This window comes from Pelodiscus sinensis, chromosome 1, assembly GCF_049634645.1.
Source record: "Pelodiscus sinensis isolate JC-2024 chromosome 1, ASM4963464v1, whole genome shotgun sequence".
NCBI lineage: Eukaryota > Metazoa > Chordata > Testudines > Trionychidae > Pelodiscus > Pelodiscus sinensis.
The window spans coordinates 61,411,871-61,431,002 of record NC_134711.1 but is presented as its reverse complement, the minus strand read 5'-3'; the positions used below and the strand labels follow the sequence as shown (position 1 = coordinate 61,431,002).

Genomic DNA, 19,132 nt, shown 5'->3' with positions numbered 1-19,132 from the left:
CATTGGCAAGAACAAGAGCCACGAGTGGCTTTTGTACATTTCAAAAGCAGAGATGCAACGGGATAGCCCCTCTTATCAACTAATCATGTAGTCAATGGAAATTCCATCGAGTACTCCATTAGTTGATTAATCGAAATTTAACATCCCTTCCCCAAATCCCTCATTCCCAGCCCCATTCAAAAGCCTGCACCCCCATCTGGAGCACTCAGTCCCCCCCTACCAGCCCTGAGCCCACTCCTGCACCCCAATCCCTGTATCCCTCACCCTACCCCAAAGCCCACACCCCAAGCCTCATCCTACACACCCCAACCCTCTGCCGTAGTCCTGAGTCCCTTCTCACACTCATTCCTTCAACCCACCCTCACCACTCTCTGCCCATGTGTGGAATGAGTTTTGTGATGTGCACCACTATGGACATTATGTGTCACACATCACCTCCATCTTGATGCACATCACAAAATTCATTCTGCACATGGATATAAAAAAATTCAATGCTTTGGAGTTTAAAAATGAAACTTCTCCCATGAACTTTTATTGTTGATTCAATACAGTATTCACAGTATCAAACCTACCGTAAGGAAGAGTGATTTCTCAACTGACAATATCATATCTGAATAGATAATAAAGGCTCAACCTACCATTCAAAAAGCTAATACAGATCAGTGGCTAGGAGGTCTAAACTTTTACCTTTGCCAACTTGGTGCCAAATTTATTGATCAAACCCAGTGAAGTCAACTGAGTTTTGTCCCTTTCTTCCAATAGCAAATTTGGTTTAAGACAAAAGTGAGCATAAGTTTTCAAGTCTAATCCACATCTTGTCCTCAACACAAACCTTTCCGTAATTCAGTACTAATAAGAAAACAATGACCTTAGCGATGAACAAAAATGTAAATGGTATCATGAGTTTTCATGGGCACAACCCGCTTCTTCAAATACCTTGCTCAAGAAGGTGCAAGAATAATAGTAGAGGGTTTTCCAGTCAGAACAGTGATGCATTAGCAAAGGTTGTGTGGGGAAGCTTTCTCAGCATCTGCCCCCACCATTTCTGGCATGAATCGGAGCTTTTGATTTTTTCCTTTTATAAGCATAAAACATAGGCAATGTCTAAATACATTGTTAAAATTAACTTGATGTGTTTATGGAATACTTGGTGTTTAAGAAAGAGAGGAATAACTTGTTCTTCAGATAATACGTTCTTTCTACATGTTATATACATAAACCATTGTTTCCAACAAAAAATTTTTTTTAAGAAAATGTCTAACACCAGGAAACAGGAATGTATGTACTATATTACATAATAAGTCATCCAATCAGGGAAGAGCAATTACACTCTCTGATGTCTGTAAATGATCTAACATAGCGAATTTTGAATTTTACATATTTGCAATGAATTTTTCATGAATGATCTGAGGACTACAATTACTGAGGAAATTTGGGACTCATTTTAAAGAACAAATAGTTACAAGAAAGTCATGATCTGCTCATGAATAATTCACAAGTCGAAAGATCTCAGCTTCATTCAATAAATTATTCATTGTGAATTGCTCACACAGCTGTACACAACACCCTAGGGAAGTTCAGGGGTCTAGTAATTTTACTTCATGCAGAATATTTTGTTACATGAGTAAAATGGTAATGCAGGAGATGCTCAATTTTTTACACAATTTTGTTAAAAAAAAACAACAAAAGAGCAGTGTTTGCTTTCTAGTGTCTGGCATTCTTGGGGAAATATGCACAGTTTCTTTTCACAATTAAGTTCTCCAATGGTGAGAATAAAAACAAACCAAACAAAAACAAAAACACCACACACATCTTTAAAAAAAAAGTCAAGCTTCTACCAACAATTACAGCCCAGTCTTGAGAGTGCACAGTTCGGGGAAACGCTCTGTTATCTCAGAGACAACTATGCATTAACTTTGGGTAAAAATTGCTTTTTTAGAAGTAACCACTGCAACTCCATCTGTTTTAGCTAAAATAACTGTCCAACTGACCCCAATTTCAACTTTGAGGCTTATATTAATAGGGAATCTGAAGAAAATGAGATGGAGTTTAGCTCATGTCACTACTCACATTTTCAAGCTCTTTATCAAGTATCTCTTAAAAGTGTCCTGTATGCTTGAGATTTGAATGCATGTCTTTAAGTGATGGACTCCTCTGTAAAAGAACAGATCCACTTAATGTGCTCAGCTACAAACATGAGCCTATCGGTGCATATGAACTAACATGTCACTGCGTGATTGATGTTTTCCTATTACTCTGCCAAAGTACATTAAGTTAAGCCTCCTTTTCATCTCCACAAATAGTTGGGACTACAGATGGCCCTCATTTGTAATCCTAAGGAACTGGTGCAACTAAACGTTTGGATATGGTGCCATTACCTACTGATTGCCTGAAATAGATTAAGTAGGTTTATGCAAGGAATAGAGTTGCATGAATAAAGTAACATAAAAGTAATAACTAAAAAGAAGGAACGCTGATTAGGACCTACCTGCAATAACAAGCAATAAAAGTCTACTTTCTAAGTAGACTGCAATGTTTAAAAATACATATTTTTCAATATCATGCATGCCTCAAAACTCTAGTGTGGTTGCTGGGGTTTATCTTTTGTGATATTTGGACAATGTATTCCACATACGGACATATAAAAACACTGCAAGAAATCTTGGTCCTGTTTAAGGAAATGGCAAAACTCCTCTTGACTTCAAATGGGTCAGGGTCAATGTTCCCTCTTCTTTTTTTTAACCCATGTGCAGAATAATTTTTGTTGTGTGCACTGAGGCATGTGCAGCTGTGCACCACCACTAGAAATGCAGGCTGTCTGTTGTGGATGGCTGTAAGTACTCTGTTAATCAGGTGGATGGCATCTGAATCTCTCTTGAGTGGCTGCCCAAGCACTCAACTTACAGAGAACACTGGTCAAGGTTTTATCCCCTTACGTAGAAAAGCACAGTGAAAACCCAGTTTTCAAAGCATCCAAATCCTAAGGCTGCACACAAAAGTACCTATGCAATGCATGACTAACATGCACATTCAAATATCTGATGTGCGTCAACAGCTGCGGTAACTGTACGCTCAAATTAAGCACACTACTGCAGACACAGTTTTGGTATCCTGTCCTTCGTTTCTGTTGATTTCAAGCCTTTTATATACACAATAAAAGGCTTGATGTGCCTAGGTACATAATGAAGGAGTTTTTGCTCTGTTATCTGAATGTACCAGTAATGCAATAGTGCATTTCCAGTGGGCATTAACTATGTTCAGAAGTAGTAGCTAAGTCATCAACCTTTTTTATAAATATCCCCAAGGGGCTCATGGCAATTTCGAAGGACACCAGTAATTTTGACAACATTAGAGCTTGTTGAGGTTATAACCTAATTCCCACAGGCCTGACTAACGCCAGCCTTTTAGCACACTTTTCATCCATCAATCACAATGTATTTTCACAATGCATCGCTATCCCTGTTTCAAAGAGGAGGCAACTGAGGAACAGCTGTGAAGAGGCTTACTCAACCTCACATGACAGTCACTATCACAGCTGGCCATGGAGTCCAGTTTGCCTAACACCCAGCTCAATCTTTTACCCACTGAACTGTCTGTCAGCAGGCCATTTGTAGGGAACCAGTGTGTGTCTGTCTGGGCAGGTGTAGCATCCTATTGCTATCCACAGTTCTTGAATATTCCAAAGTACACAGGGACCAACCCTGGCCTGTTGAGGCTCCCATGATTTTGGAAGGCACCATGCTCCCTCCCATTGATATTGTTGCACTTCCTATCTAAGAGTTCTTAACTCTGCCATTTAAACAGAACATTCTGGCCTACATTAGAAAGTCAAAGTGGCTTAATTATATCACTCAGAGATATGACAAATCCATATCTCTGAGTGAATTAGTTAAGCTAACCTAGGTCCTGTGAAGCCTGTAGATTTTGCTAGGTTTGGCTACCTCCTCTTAGGCCATATCTACAATACACCTTGGCTATGTCTAGACTGGCATGATTTTCCGGAAATGCTTTTAACGGAAAAGTTTTCCGTTAAAAGCATTTTCGGAAAAGAGCATCTAGATTGGCATGGACACTTTTCCACAAAAGCACTTTTTGCAGAAAAGCGTCCGTGCCAATCTAGACGCGCTTTTCTGCAAAATATCACAGCTGTCTACACTGGCCCTTTTGTGCAAAAGTTTTGCGCAAAAGGACTTTTGCCCGAACAGGAGCAGCATAGTATTTCCGCAAGAAGCACTGATTTCTTACAGTAGGAAGTCAGTGCTTTTGCGGAAATTTAAGCGGCCAGTGTAGACAGCTGGCAAGTTTTTCCGGAAAAGCGGCTGATTTTCTGGAAAAACTGATCAGTCTAGACACAGCCCTTCTATGAATCAAACTTACGTCTCTCAGAAGTGTGAAAAAACACCCGAGTGATATTGTTGCACCAGTATAAGTGGTAGTGTGCACAATATGTGCAGTGCTATGTCAGTGGGAGATCTCTCTTCCATCGACATAGAAGCAGCTACATGAGCAATCTTACGGCCATGCAGCTGCATTGGTACAGCTATACACTGTAAGATTGCTGGTAGAGGATTAGCCTAGGAGATGGATTACCTATGCTATCAGGAGATCCCCTCCCTTTAACATAGGGAGCGTTTACCCTGATGCACTACAGCAGCACAGTAGCAGCAGTGTCATTGTTGTGTTTCAAGTGTGGACAAACCCACCGATGTGCTCTACCCTGACATATTTCAAGTGTGAATTTATGTGACTACATCCCCCCCTACATATCTATTTTTATGGGAGTTCAGCAGGGCTGCATCCTGTCACCACCACTCAATAGCAGCATTGATTGGTTAAGATGGAAGAGAAAATTGCCAGTGGGGTCAAGATGCAAATACCCCGATGACATTATCTCACTGGCTCACTCTGGTGAATCACTGTGGCTGATGAGTGATATGGTCAGCCAAGAATCAGCACACATTGGTCTAGTTATTAATCTAGATCATGGTTTCTCAACATTTTTTTTTATAAAGTACCCCTTTTTAAAAAATAAATAAATAAATTATAAGTAGCCCCAGTACCCACAGTTTTCAGACACACAATTTTTTTTCTACCATTGCAATACATTTGTTTAAACAACTTATTTGTAGCTGGGCAGGTGATGATATTTTTGGGTGTAAAAAGTACAAAAATAATAAAGCGCTGTAAAACTTAAAACAAAAATTCAGTTTTCTCCAAATTTCAGTTGTGTTGACGTACCCCCCAGACTTCTCTCAAGTACCCCTAAGGGTATTCGTACCACTGGTTGAGAAACACTGATCTAGACAAAACTCAGTCTTTGGCCATTACCAGGAAGAATCCTTCAAGTCTGCAAATGTGACATTAACTTATCTGGATGGGGCCCCAAACAGATGGCAATTGTCATATATTTGGAAAGTGTCATAGGTAGTGTTGGAGGATGTTCAGAAGATGTGAATGTTTGTATAGTAGCACATTCTGAGCCTTTCAGTGGCCTCTGTAGAAACATGGTGACATCAGGGTTACCCTGAAGCTGAAGATCTGGGCAATGAGGAAGGGGAAGAGCTGTGGGGTTGATGTTTTCAATTCTTGCCATCTTCATCTGCTGCTCCATATGTGGTAGGCCAAGATCAGCTGGGAGACTATTCACAGCTGAGCCCAGCAGCCCCCTTTACCAGCATTAGCTCTGTTTCATGAGGTTTCTTTGAACTGGACAGTATTTGAATGGAAGATCAACACATTACAGAGGCTTTGTCTACACTGCAGGGTTTTTGCGCAAGAAGGTTTTTGCAGACGAGATCTTCCGCAAAAACATATTGCGCAAAAGCGCGTCCACACCTCAAAAGCGCATTGCAAAAGAGATGTACTTTTGCATAAGAGAGCATCCACACTGCATGGATGCTCTTGTGCAAGAGAGCTCTGATTGCCATTAACAGAATGGCCATCAGAGCACCTGTGCTTTTTCTGATAGGCTCTTTTTGCGCAAGAAACCCCTGCGGAGCATCCACACATGCCTTTTTGCACAAGAGCTATTCCTCTACTGGCAAAAGCCCTTTACCTGTCTATTTACTGTATTTTTTGTGCAAAAATGCACTTGAGGTATGGATGCTCTGCCCATTTTTGTGCAAAGAAGGTTGTTTTTGCACAAAAACCTTGTAGTGTAGACATAGCCAGAGTGTTTTACTCCAAGAAATGCTGCTTGTGCAGCCAAGCTTACCAAAAGCTTCAGTGGCTTGATAAGATGGACATAGACTAAATATCCAGCCAGACCACTATTGAGATTTATCCAGATTGTGCCAGATTAGCAAGAACTTTTGCCAATTATTTTTTTTAAAGTTAAGTTATACTGAAAGGCAAGTGTGACTATAGCTTTGGAAGAATGCATGTATAAAAATACCTCAAATGTGCCCTTACCATATGATGCGAAGAGTCTTTCCAGAGGGTAAAATAGGATTTCACAAGGATGACTCAGCCTTCTGTATCCCACTGCCTTATTTGACTTCTGGATCATCTGTGATGCTGCAACATATTCAGCTGTTCATTGAATCTCATAACATTCCACAGCCTCAGTGAAGTGAGCGATTTCTGGTTTCCCCCAAAACCTGCCAATGTATGACTGTACTCAAATGCCCACAGAGAATGAGATGTATTGTAAACTCTGTGTAAGCGGGGGAATGGTCCTGCTATTGTGGGGAACTTTCCTGGCTTCTATACCACCCTGGTGAAATGGGCCAGCAAAAGGATCTGAGTCCCCGCTCCCACTTCCTTTACCGCACGACTTCCCTGATCCTGAGGGCTCCCCCTCCACTCTCCTGAATAGGAGAGTCCTCGAAACCCCAACAAGGCTGGGCCCAGGTTTCCTGGGGTTTAATCCCTGACCTTGTAGTCACTAGGGGCAGGAGTTAGGGTGTCCCCACTCCGAGGTGCTCTCCTCACACTGCAGGCTTTCTTGGCCCGGTGATCATTTCATAAGGTTCTAAGAAAATACAATTTATTAAACATCAACTGATTAAAGAGAAAAGAATAAGAAAAAATTAGAATGGTTAAATGAGAACACACAGCTCTGCTCTGTAGCACAGGGACATCAAAACAGCAGTCTGCAGAGTGTAAGGACAGTCCACAGTCTCTTCCTTATAGGCCCCTTAGAGGCCCTGGATGTGCTGCAGGGGGGGCTGCAGGCTGGACACGCTTGCTCTGGCAGTGACCACACAGCCTCAAGCTCTAAGTGGCCAGACCCCTCTCCCAGTCTGGCCTGCTGGGCCTCTTGGCTGGTGATATCTCCCTGCCCAGAGCCTCTCCCAGCACTTTGCTGGTCCCAGCTGCTCACCACACCCAGCTGTAGGCTGTGCTGCTTTGCCAGTCTCCAGCTCCTTGCATTGCTTCTCTGTCCCTTTTGGCTTCTCTGAGCACTGCCAGTCTTTGCTGATCAACACAGGGTCTGCACTCCTTGGGCTGTGTGTGCCTGGCTCTGTTGCTGCAAAACTGCCTCTCAGCACAGCTTGCACTCCTTGGGCTGTCTCTCAGCTCTCTCCTTGCTCAGAGAGACCCAGAACAATCCCAGCTCACAGGGAGAACGGGGCCTGGCTTTCCTCACTGGCCTGTCCAACCTGTCAATCAGGCTGAGCTGGAGGGTTGGCTGCTTTCCAATGTCTCGGGGGTCTGTCAGTCTCAGGGCCCTGATTTCTCATGGACCCTTCCCCTTTTGATACTGGGAGCTGGTGAACCAAAAACTTCCACAGAGTTTTAGTAAGGGACTAACAGTCCCCTTACATCTGGACATCTCAGCAGTTTGTGAACTGATGCAGGAAATATTGTCAATCAAGCATTAGTGATGTATCCCAGCTCTTCTCAAGACTCTTGTCTGTAAGGGTATGTCTACACTACCACCCTAGTTCGAACTAGGGTGGTAATGTAGGCAACCGGAGTTGCAAATGAAGCCCGGGATTTGAATTTCCCAGGCTTCATTTGCATATTGCTAGGTGCCACCATTTTTAAATGTCCGCTAGTTCGGACTCCGTGCCTGCGGCTACACGCGGCATGAACTAGGTAGTTCGGATTAGGCTTCCTATTCCGAACTACCGGTACACCTCGTTCTACGAAGAGTAATGGTAGTTCAGAATAGGAAGCCTAATCCGAACTACCTAGTTCGTGCCGCGTGTAGCCGCAGGCACGGAGTCCGAACTAGCGGACATTTAAAAATGGCAGTGACTGGCAATATGCAAATGAAGCCCGGGAAATTCAAATCCCGGGCTTCATTTGCAACTCCGGTTGCCTACATTAACCACCCTAGTTCGAAGTAGGGTGGTAGTGTAGACATACCCTGAGAGTGTGGATTCACGCATTTGATGACCAATGTGGGATAGTAAATCAATAAATTTTAAACGTGTCTTTAACTAAAGTTTTTGTATTTACTTTCAGGGTAAGCTACAGATAAGCCATTTATTGACTCTTGCATGATGCTTCTGTTGCTATGCCCAGTTGGTCCCTCTCCTTCCTCTGCCATGTGATGTTGGGAAAAAACTGCAGGAAGGAGCCAGGAGACTCCAACTGGTAGGACCAGAAGCAGCAAAATTAGGAACCTCTGCACATTCAGGCTGTGTCTATATTGATGCAGCTGCTTTTACGCAAAATCTTGTTGCCTGACTACACTGGCTGCGAGTTCTTGCGCAAGAACACTGATGTTCTAACGTTTGAAATCAGGGCTTCTTGCACAAGAACTCTGATGCTCCCGCTCAGGAATAAGCCCTCTTGCACAACTGTTCTTGTGCAAGAGGCCAGTGTAGACAGGCAACATGAATTTCTTGCACAAGAAAGCCCTATGGTTAAATGGCCATCAGAGCTTTCTTGCGCAAGAGAGCATCTACACTGGCATGGATGCTCTTGCACAAAAGCACATCTCTTGTGCAAAGGCACATGCCAGTGTAGACGCTCTCTTCTGGAAGAGTTCTTGCCCAAAATCATGCCAGTATAGACATAGCCTCCGAGAACTTCCTACAGCCACTCATGGCTGGCCCCTAGGTGCTAGTGTAAAAAACCTGGCTAATATTAGTAACTTACTGTAGCTTTCATAATTTATTGTCCTTGGGGAAAATAACTCTGTGGAAACCCACTGCACGGTAATACCTGCATCAGAAGAGCCAATGGATGTATCAAAAAAGGAAGCAAATAGTAGCAATGTTTCTGGAACGTGGTTATAGTGAGTTACCATATAGTTATGCCAGCCAAAGGTCACCAGAGTTCAACAGCACTCTGGCTGTGCCTCCTCCTCAGCCAACCCCATATACGTGCATGGGTGTGTCTGTGTGGCTACGTCTACACTGCAACGCTATTTCGGGATACTAGAGTATCCCAAAATAGCTCTCCCATGTCTTCACAGCAAGCCCGTTATTTTGAATTATAATAGGCTCGCTATTCCAATGTCCGCTTTGTAGACAGTGCCAAATTAAGAAATAAGGTACTTTGAAATAAGATCGAAATAAGATGCATAGCTCAAATTGCATATCTTATTTTGAGCTATATGGTGCAGTGTAGATGCACTCTATATTATTATTATTAGCATTGTTCTAGCACCCAGACATTCTAGTCATACACCATGCAACACCTATTGCTCTGGGTGTTGTAGATAGAGAACAAAAAGACAGACCCTGTTGTGCAAATATACACTATTTTATATGCATCCACAGACATTAAAATCACACACTTCATAATTATCTTCGAAGTCTGTCACTTTTTCAAAGTTATTTGATTAAGTTTGCTAATCTTATAGTTGTGGAGAGAGGTTTAATGGAAATTTAAAAAATATTCTTTATCCTTTAGTGAATGAAGCCAATCTCTGAATACGGACACATACTTATTTCATACATTCTGGCATAAACAGAGTGCAGGGTGCCTGGATTTATCTTTCTTGCCTATGCCTCCTAAAGACAACCTTAAAACCTGTTTCTGTGGCTTCTTTTCTTGTGAGTTATCAGACCTTTTTCATCACCATTAAGAGAAAACAAATGATCAAGAAATGAATGACCCTTAGTTCCTCTGCACATTGTCTTTTTGGTATGTCAGGAGACTGTGCTGCAAGGCAAAGTAAACTAATTATTTTCTTCTAATCAATCAACCTTTAGTAATGAAGTGTGACAAGCTTTATCTATCACTGCTGTTAAGATAAGGACTGGCTGGGTTGGTTAACTGCAGCTGTTTTTACTGCCAGTTTACTAGACACAACCCCCCCTAAAAAAAGATTCCACTGTTGACCAGTTCGGCATCATTAAAACAGTAGAAAGAGAAGCAGGAACACTCTTCAGGATAATCCTATTGTTTAGGAAAATAAGACTGAATGATCTACATAGCCAAAAGAACCTGCTGGAGAAAAATGTGTCCATATTTGCCCCTCCACTTCACAGACTGAATAAATAAAATGAAATAACAAGCACTCTTAAAAGAACTTAGTGTTTCTTGCAAGCTAGTTTTGATTGCTTTGATCAGCACATAACATCATAATCTCTTACATATTGGAACAGTTCATTGGGCCATTTTGTCTAGTATTCCATCTTACTTGTGAGAAAATTTTAGCACTTGTTTAAGGTAGGTAATTTTCTGATCCCAGCTGATGTCCTGAAGTCTGAAAGTAACAATCATTGAAAGCCAAATCCTTAAAAAAACCCTCTAAACTGGCACCCACAATCCTGTGTGTCCTAAACCCAGCATTTTCATAATTAAAAGGCATTTGCATGTACATACCAAGAGCCTGATTCATCACTGTGTTACTCCAATTTTACACCAGTGCAACCCAATTTATGTCAAAAGGGTCACACATGTAAAACTGGAATAATGTATTGATTCATCAAGCTTGGATATCAAACTATCAATTTGCAGGTCCTATCAGAGGTGGGGCCATTTGGCCCAGGGCCTGAGGAGACAAAGGGGCCTCAAATGTAGACATTTTTCTACCAGGTCATTTCCATTTATTATGCACCTTGCAGTTATAACAGAGACAACCAAAGAAGCGATATAGACCTGCAAAAAATTGATTTAAATCATTGTGGGACCTCGGGCTTTCGCCAATTTTTCAGTCACGTCCGAATTTTCATCTACGTGAATGGAGACTGGAGTAGCTTCTGTGATGAGTGACTCTATGTTATAAAACACTGTTACCAGTCTTTGCATAGTTTGGAGGTTTTGAAAGTTGTAATTAATTCTGTTACTGCAAAGTGATTTTGCTTGGTCTGAGGGTGAGTTTAACCTTTAAATTAGATGTGTATCTCTGCATAGCAGATTTTTGTTTTCCTGTTTTTTCTTATGTGTCTTTATATACAATAACCATACTCAGATGTAAGCTCCCTCTTTGTCCAGTTTTAGAGTCACCTTTAAAAGTTTTTTTTTGTTGATAAAAGGCTTACAGTAGACATCATTTTTTATTCCTCTCTCATAGTCATAATCCTCATCTAGCCATACTTTAACCCCACCCTATAATTTGTTAATTTTCTTTACTGGGTCTAAATCTGCCACTCTTAGAACAATGGCTCATAAGAGTAAGAACTGCAGGACTGGGCATAGACTTGACAATTTTTTTGGTCTGTAGAATACCATCTATGTACTCTAGAACAGCGGTTCTCAACCCGGAGTTCACAGAGGTTGTCCAGGAGGTACATCAGCTCATCTAGATATTTGCCTAGTTTTACAACAGGGGACATAAAAAACGCTAGCAAAATCAGTACAACTACAATTTCATACAATGACTTGTTTATACTGCTTTATATACTATACACTGATATGTAAATATAGTATTTATATGCCAGTTGATTTATTTTATAATTATATGGTAAAATGAGAAAGTGAGCCGTTTTTCAGAAGTAATGTGCTGTGTCACTTTTGTATTTTTTATGTCTGATTTTGTAAGCAAGTTGTTTTTAAGTGACATGAAACTTGAGGTACACAAGACAAATCAGACTCCTGAAAGGGGAGGAGGTATAGTAGTCTGGAAAGGTCGAGAGCCACTGCTCTACCAATAATACACTGGTACTAAGAGTGGATGTGGGTGGGTAGCACAATTCTGTGAATAGGAGACAGTATCTCTGTCCTAGCTCAGAAAGGAACCAAAACTGGAACCGGTCAGGATAAGAAATTTTAATTCTGTGGAAATAGTCAGCATTTAAAAAAGATCATTCTGAATCAGAATGCAAATCTACAATTTTCTGTAATGTGAAATTTAAAAAAAAAATCTGTTTGAGATCATCAAAATGCGTCATTTCAATAAAGTTAAAATTAAGCATTTTTGCCTTATTTGTATTATTGGGTTTAGACTTTTCTTTTAAAATATAAAGTAAGTATGTTAAAATTAATTTTAATAGACAAGTCTAAACTAAATTAATCAAAATGGTAGAGTGTAATGAAATCTTTTTCCCTTCCCAAGCAATACATTTTAACTTTATTGAAACAAGAGTCAAACCAATTCATTTTCACTTTTCCATGTCAAAAATTTCATCTCAATTGATACAATTCTGGGAAATGTTTCAATTTTGACAAAACTTCAGTTTTTGACAGAAAACCCTTGTGTTGAAAAATTCCCAGGCACCTCTAATCAGAACTTTCATGTCACGGTCGGGTGTTGCTTTTGTTTTTTAATAAAGCATGAGTTATAGATAAGAGACTCCAATCTTTCTCTGGAAAGATAGAAAGCCTGGACAAAACTTTGGTGTTATTCACTGGGTCCTCCTGGATGAGGGGAGAAGTCCAGGAATAACTGATGGAGCCGCACACAGAGCAGGGTAGGCTTGTGGGGCGTGGGTGCTAGAAATAACATGCTCAGCTCAGCTATGCTTCTTACTGCTGCTACAAATAGGAGAAATATGAATGCTACTCCATATTCCACAGGACTTCCCGCCTACTGTCTTTCACCAGTCCCCACCCATAAGTGCACATACCCAGAGCCTGACCATTATGTCTCAAGCTGGCTAGCCAAACTGATTAAAAGAAACACTTCTAGGTTTGTTAATCTGATTTCCAGTGTCACAGTTCAGGGCAACTGCACCAGTATTTCCCCTCAGTGCTCCAGCCAGTGCATCTGCACGCAGACTTCCAACTTTCCAGCCACTGTATTTGTCCGGGGGAGACCCGCATCTCAGTCTTTTCTGATGGGAGATTTCCAGGCTACACAGTTGCCTGCTTTCACTATGATATCTCAGGACAGTCTCTTCAAACACACTTGACTTAGGTTCAGAGACTTCCCAGGTTTACAGCAGGGGTGTAGCCATGGATGGGCCTCACGGCCCACCCACTTATTACCTCAGCTCTGCTCCTGCCCCAATGCTTGCCCTGCTTCACCCACCCGGTGCTCTTGCCGTGGAGTGGGATTGATGGATGGGGGGGAGGGCTTCCAAGGTGCTGACCCCCACTCCTCAGCTGGAGTGCCAGAGTGGAACAAACCCCCATGCCCCAACCCTGCTCTCAAGGAGTGCTGGGTGGACAGAATAGGGCAAGCCCCACATCCTGACCCCTCTGCCCAACACGGTATCCTCAGTTGGATTCCTGGAGCCGGGCAAGCCCACATGCCCTGATGCCAATCCCCGGTGGGAGGGCCAGGAGGACAGAGTGAGGAAAGTCCCCAACGCCACTCCCTGATTGGAGTGTCCATCAGGAAGGCAGCACAGAAAGGGGGGCACATTTCTTCAGCCCACCCCATTTTCCCAGGGCCCCCAGGCCAGAGCATCTTTTGCCCCCCAAGGGGTTGTAGGAGAGGAGAGGGCCCCCATTGGCTCCTACCCCTGCTTTCCTGTCTTTGCCTGCCCACCCTGAGTCAGGGCCCACCCGGGTGTTCCAGTCTGCCTACACAAGGGATTATAGATACAACAATGCTCTTTTTATGCAAGCCCATTTCATTCTTATGGTAAAAACACTACAGAGAAAACCTACTAACTATGAATACTTATATCGTGGTAATACGCTTACTAGATCCATCCCAACTTTACTATGGGTTCTGTCAGGAGCAGTCCTTCCACGCCCCACCCAAGGGATTTCCTTTGGTCACAAAATCATCACAGCTTCAGCTCAGAACAAGCACCCAGTGTTTTGGGCTTTAATAGGCCTAGTCCGTCCTACCCTTCTCTAAGGATTGGAGCCCTCCATGGACAAGATTTCTGTCCATTTGCTGTCATCTTAAAACCAGATTATTTATCAAAAATGCCTGTCTGGGTCTGTTGGTCCCTGGAGAATCCAGTCAGGGTTAGTATATGTGAATCTCTCCCGGAGGTGGCTTCAAAGGGCCATTAAGGGACAAAATAATTTAGCATTCCCCCTACCACCAGTGAAGGTGCTTGCACATTCATTTTAATGCAATCAACCCCAAAGGTATTAAACCTAATCTAATAAGGTTTTACTTACTTCGATACAGTTTATCTTAATCCCACAAGGTTTGTCCAGGACATTGTCAAGTTATCCCATCTAGTCTTGTGCACAAGGAAGTGTTAGGTCCATATCATTTCCCTTTGTGGAGATCCTCTTTCTTGCCTAGCACACGTAGGAACATAGAAGTAGAAAGAACTTCACGGGTCATGAAAACCAGGCCCCCACTACAGCAGGCAACCCTGTCACTTGCACAAGATAGTCTAATCCCCCCACCCTCCACACACACAAACATATACTTTTTTTTGGCAAAAACAACAAGAAGTCCCGTGGCCCTTTAAAAACTAACATTTATTTGGGCATGAGCTTTTGTGGCTAAAAACCACTTCGTCAGACTCCATGCATCTGATGAAGTGCTTTTGACCCACGAAAGCTCATGCCTAAGCAAATGCCTCTCTCAATGCCTCTCTCAATGACTTAACCACCTGCATTCTGCTACAAAGACCTTTTACATCTGCACTTGAAAGGGAATCCTCTGAACTGTCATTCATGTTAAAATTCGACTCTCTCCAAAGAGGATGAACAAACACTTGAACTATCTTACCCATTATCAAGATAGCTTCCCCAATTATCACCTCTAATACCATTAACTCACAAACATCCCACTCTCCCCACCTCTAATATCATCAATTCACAGACACTTACCTTCCTTCCTTCCTCCCCCCCCCCCCCCCCCCGCATCCTCCTCCTGTTCTGCAATGTGATTTGTCCTTTTCATATGTGTTCATTTTTTTAAATTGTATCCTTTGGTATATATGGTTGTGACTATTTTCTTCCACTATTTGATCTGAGGAAGTGGGTCTGGCCCACGAAAGCTCATCATCTAATAAACCATCTTGTTAGTCTAAAGTGCTACATTGTCCTGCATTTTGCTTCAGCTACCCCAGATTAACAGGGCTACATTTCTATCACTAGCCTAAGCAAATGTTAGTCTTTAAGGTTCCATAGGACTCCCCATTGTTTTTGCAGATACAGACTAACATGGCTACCCCTATGAAACTTTTTTCTGGCACTTCTTTTTTCACTTGCTACTCCTGCTTCTGCTGCCCAGTTCTCCAGGACACTGCATAGCTATTTTTGTGCTGAATTAGAAACATTTAAATATGCTCTTTGATCCCACCATAGGAGTGGTAGCCCACCACATTAGTCTGTTGGCAGGTTGTGGGGCCTCACTGTATTGGCCTGTACTGTAAATATCTTTTGTTTGCGTATGGGAACCCAGCTGTGCTAGCTCATTGTGCCATAGCCCCTGCTGTATCTGAGTGGTGACAATAACAACCAAACACACAAGACTGTTTGAAGGCCCTGTAATTGAAATCAAAGAGGAAAAGACTGGGCTTTGAGCCCATACAGATCAGTGCCAAGCCGTGCAGTCGGCAGAAAACTTACTTGTAACTGGCGGCATTTACAGACTTTCTAATTGGTTTGCAGAGCGGACAGCTGTTACTCGTGCAGAATTTAAAATCAGAGCCGTGCTGTGCTGACTGACTGGCTTTGAAGAGATTTGCCTGGATCCAGGTGGCAACAGAGATATGCCCTTCAAGTGGTGCAAAGGGAGACAGCCAACGATTCACAGGCTGTTCAGCAAAATGCCAGTCCAAGTTCATAGTCTGACCAGTTTTTTGTTTTGAAGTAAATTGGATCAATGTTTCTATGGGTGTAATAGTGGTCTCATTATATACATATGCTCCACATGGTAAGGAAATTTACATGCATGCCTTTTATTTTTTCCTTTAGAAAAGAGTTTAGTATTGATTAAAGGTGCCAGGCAAATGGCCTTGGAAATTAACTTCATCTAGGACTTTCTAGAGGTATGAGGGAGCAGGGAAATGAGGTGCATACAGAATCCAAAGCAATGAGGGATATATATATATATAAAGGGGCTGTAGTGAGTCCCTGGACTAAAGGAGGAGGCGGGTGGCTTATAGGAAGTGTGAGGGATGGAGAGAGCAGGAATGCACGGAGCCCATAGTTTGGGCAATGATATCCACATGTAGAATCAACAATGTACAACTATCTAGGCATTAATAATCCTAATGATAAATCACAATAATGAGGGCACACACAATGGTCTGTGTGTCTTTTAAACCCACGTTTTGCTTGTAGGCCAGGTCTATGCGACAGACCTATATTGATAAAATGATGTCACATGCTGAAGAAGGTAGTTATACTAACCTAACCCCTGTCTCCTCCATGCAGACAGCGCTGTGTTGGAGGACCCCTGTTACTGAGCCAGGATCCTATCCATCTTTATCTCCCTTCCCATGTCTAATAGCGTTACCCTCACAGCTCCCATTTGGCTGGGAACAGGAGCAGGGCAGGGTCACCAACAAAGATTGCCCCTGTCCCAAGCTTTCCATTCCCACACTCCACCCTACATACACACACCCATCATCCTTCCCTGAGCCCCTCACACACCCAGCCCTCTGCCCTCACTCCTGCACCCCAACACCCCAACCCTCTGCCCTGAGCCCCTCACACACCCAAAACCTGACTCCTGCACCCCCATGTCTCCAGCCCCCTGCCCTACTCCTGAACCCCCTCACACCTTAACCTCTGTCAGGAGCCCCCCACACTTAAATTTCTTACAGGTGCTGTCTTATCGCAACCCCCACATCCCCTGCTCTGAGCCCTACTCAAGGGGGAGCAGGTTGTGACAGGACAGTACCTGTAAGAAATTTAAGTTACTTTCACCACCTGATAACAACATTTCATTACCCACAAATTCAGGGTGTGTTCATGGAAATACAATCTGGTTCCAAAGCTTTCCCCTCCACCTAGCCCTCCCACCCCAGTTCATCACTAGGCATCGGGGGAGAGCTCATTCAGACCTTGCTCACACATCATAATTTGAAATGATTAGGTTGGCCAACGTCACCAAAATGACTGTGCCAATGTTGTCATAAAAAACAACAGCTGTGTGAGAAGTTAGTCTTTGATCATCCTTTTCAAACCTATTGTGCTTTTGCAGGTACAAGTATTTTATCATACACTGTACATGCTTTCAAAGTCTGTATTAAGGTTTTCATTTCATTTCAAATTTCTAACCAACAACTAAATTGGCAACATTGCAATGTAACTAGTTGACTAGTGGGGGCAGGGAGAGGGAAGTGATGGAGAAATTCAGGTGGCATGTACAACACACACCTCCTCCCATGGAAGTGTGAGAAATCCCTGCAGTACAGCTGTGCCATATCTCCATAAGTTCCATAGTTAAATGTGACTTAGCAAGAGGTCTTACCCTACCTTGTCTCCTTCTTCCCCTACACATTTTCTGTCCCATAATTCAGGGCCTATCCCTTGTTCATGCCACCTAGAAATTTGAAAATGATTCACCAAGCAGGAGTTCCACTAAGGCAGGTCTTTCCAAGCAACTACTTTAGCAAAGACCAGTCAGCTTCAAAAATCCGCTTACTGTTCATTTAGTCACATGAAAAATAACACAGAACCAAATCTTCCTGATGAATTTTCCACGCCCTTTTCACATTAGTTTGGGGTCAATGAACTTGTCCAATTCTATTGTTTCCTTTTTAAATGCTTGCTCAATAGTAACAATCTCTGTCTTGACTTGTTTCCTTTCTCATGGAGCCTTTCTATAATTAACAACAGCATTAAATCAAGAGAGCATGTTTAACATTTCAACACATTTTTTTACTGAAATGATTCACTCAGCCAGCTTTCCTGCAAAAGGTGCTTTCTGGGTCTGTAATCCTCTAGGTATGTGTTTCATCTTCCAATATTGAGCTGGCATCAACACATGGAGAGAAAAATCTTATTTTATAATAAATTCCCTTTCCAGCAAAAACAATGCTCATTTGGCAACCATCTATTATAGCGTTATGAGTAACTCCTCAATAGATAACAAGAAAAAGAAATCCCAGGCACAAGAGGTAGGAATCTAAGAACTTGCTTGCCAACCTTTTGTAACAAAAGCCAAATCTTTATTACTTTCTTGAGTAGTCATTGTAATAACATGAATCATGATGCATTCTTGTGGTATTCATATGGATAATTCATGTAATCTCAGAGGATCCTCTGTTGATCCTACATCTTTTGGCCTTTCTCTTCCACTTACAGGTGAGTACCTGGTGAACAATATGTGGAACATATTTTATATTCAGCAATCCATCATTCATATTTAAGTAGTTCCCATAAAAATCACTCCTTCATCACTCTGTAATCCAATCGTGATGGATCGTTCTTGTGAATTGGCATATGTGGGAGTCAGAGCACGGATTCTTAAACAAAGAATGAGTGAACACAAAAGTACATTTTAGAAGAAAAGTATTTATCATAAGGCAATTTTTTAAAATGTGCCTAAGGGATTTAGGAACCTAAACATTTTTTAAAGGCATTTAGGAGCCTGTGACAGGGTGTACTGGGCCCTTTGAGCCCCCTCACTGGAGGCCTCATGGTCCTACCACACCCACTCCATTAAAAGAACAGTAAAGGTGGTTATTCAAGTCTTCCTAGACTGGCTGCAGAGAAACAGCCAGAGCTCAGCAGGCTCAGTTAAAAGGAGCTGCAGGGTTTGACCGGTTCATTTCCTGGCTGGAGCCATAAGGGAAAAGACAATGACACTCGTGACAAAAAAAAATGTCTTAGACTCTGTGACAGTTGGAGAGATAGGCCACTGAAGACCCACTTGAGAAGGTTAACAGTTAATGGGGGTGTTCTGAGCAAAAAGAGCGCAGGTTTGCACTCAGCTGACAGGAGGTGCTCACGAGAGGTGAGTTTGCAC

At 42.4% G+C, this 19,132-nt stretch overlaps 1 long non-coding RNA gene across 4 annotated transcripts in view; it reads right to left on the bottom strand.

Moving 5' to 3' along the window:
- LOC142829753 (uncharacterized) overlaps positions 1 to 19,132 on the bottom strand; it is a 126,014-nt gene that overhangs the window by 64,442 nt on the left and 42,440 nt on the right. For all 4 annotated transcript variants that reach the window (XR_012904498.1, XR_012904507.1, XR_012904501.1 and 1 more), the window contains exons 2-3: positions 14,371 to 14,496; positions 6,412 to 6,516 (exon numbers count right to left, since the gene is read on the bottom strand). This is a non-coding gene — a long non-coding RNA (uncharacterized LOC142829753). The remainder of the gene's footprint in view (positions 1 to 6,411; positions 6,517 to 14,370; positions 14,497 to 19,132) is intronic.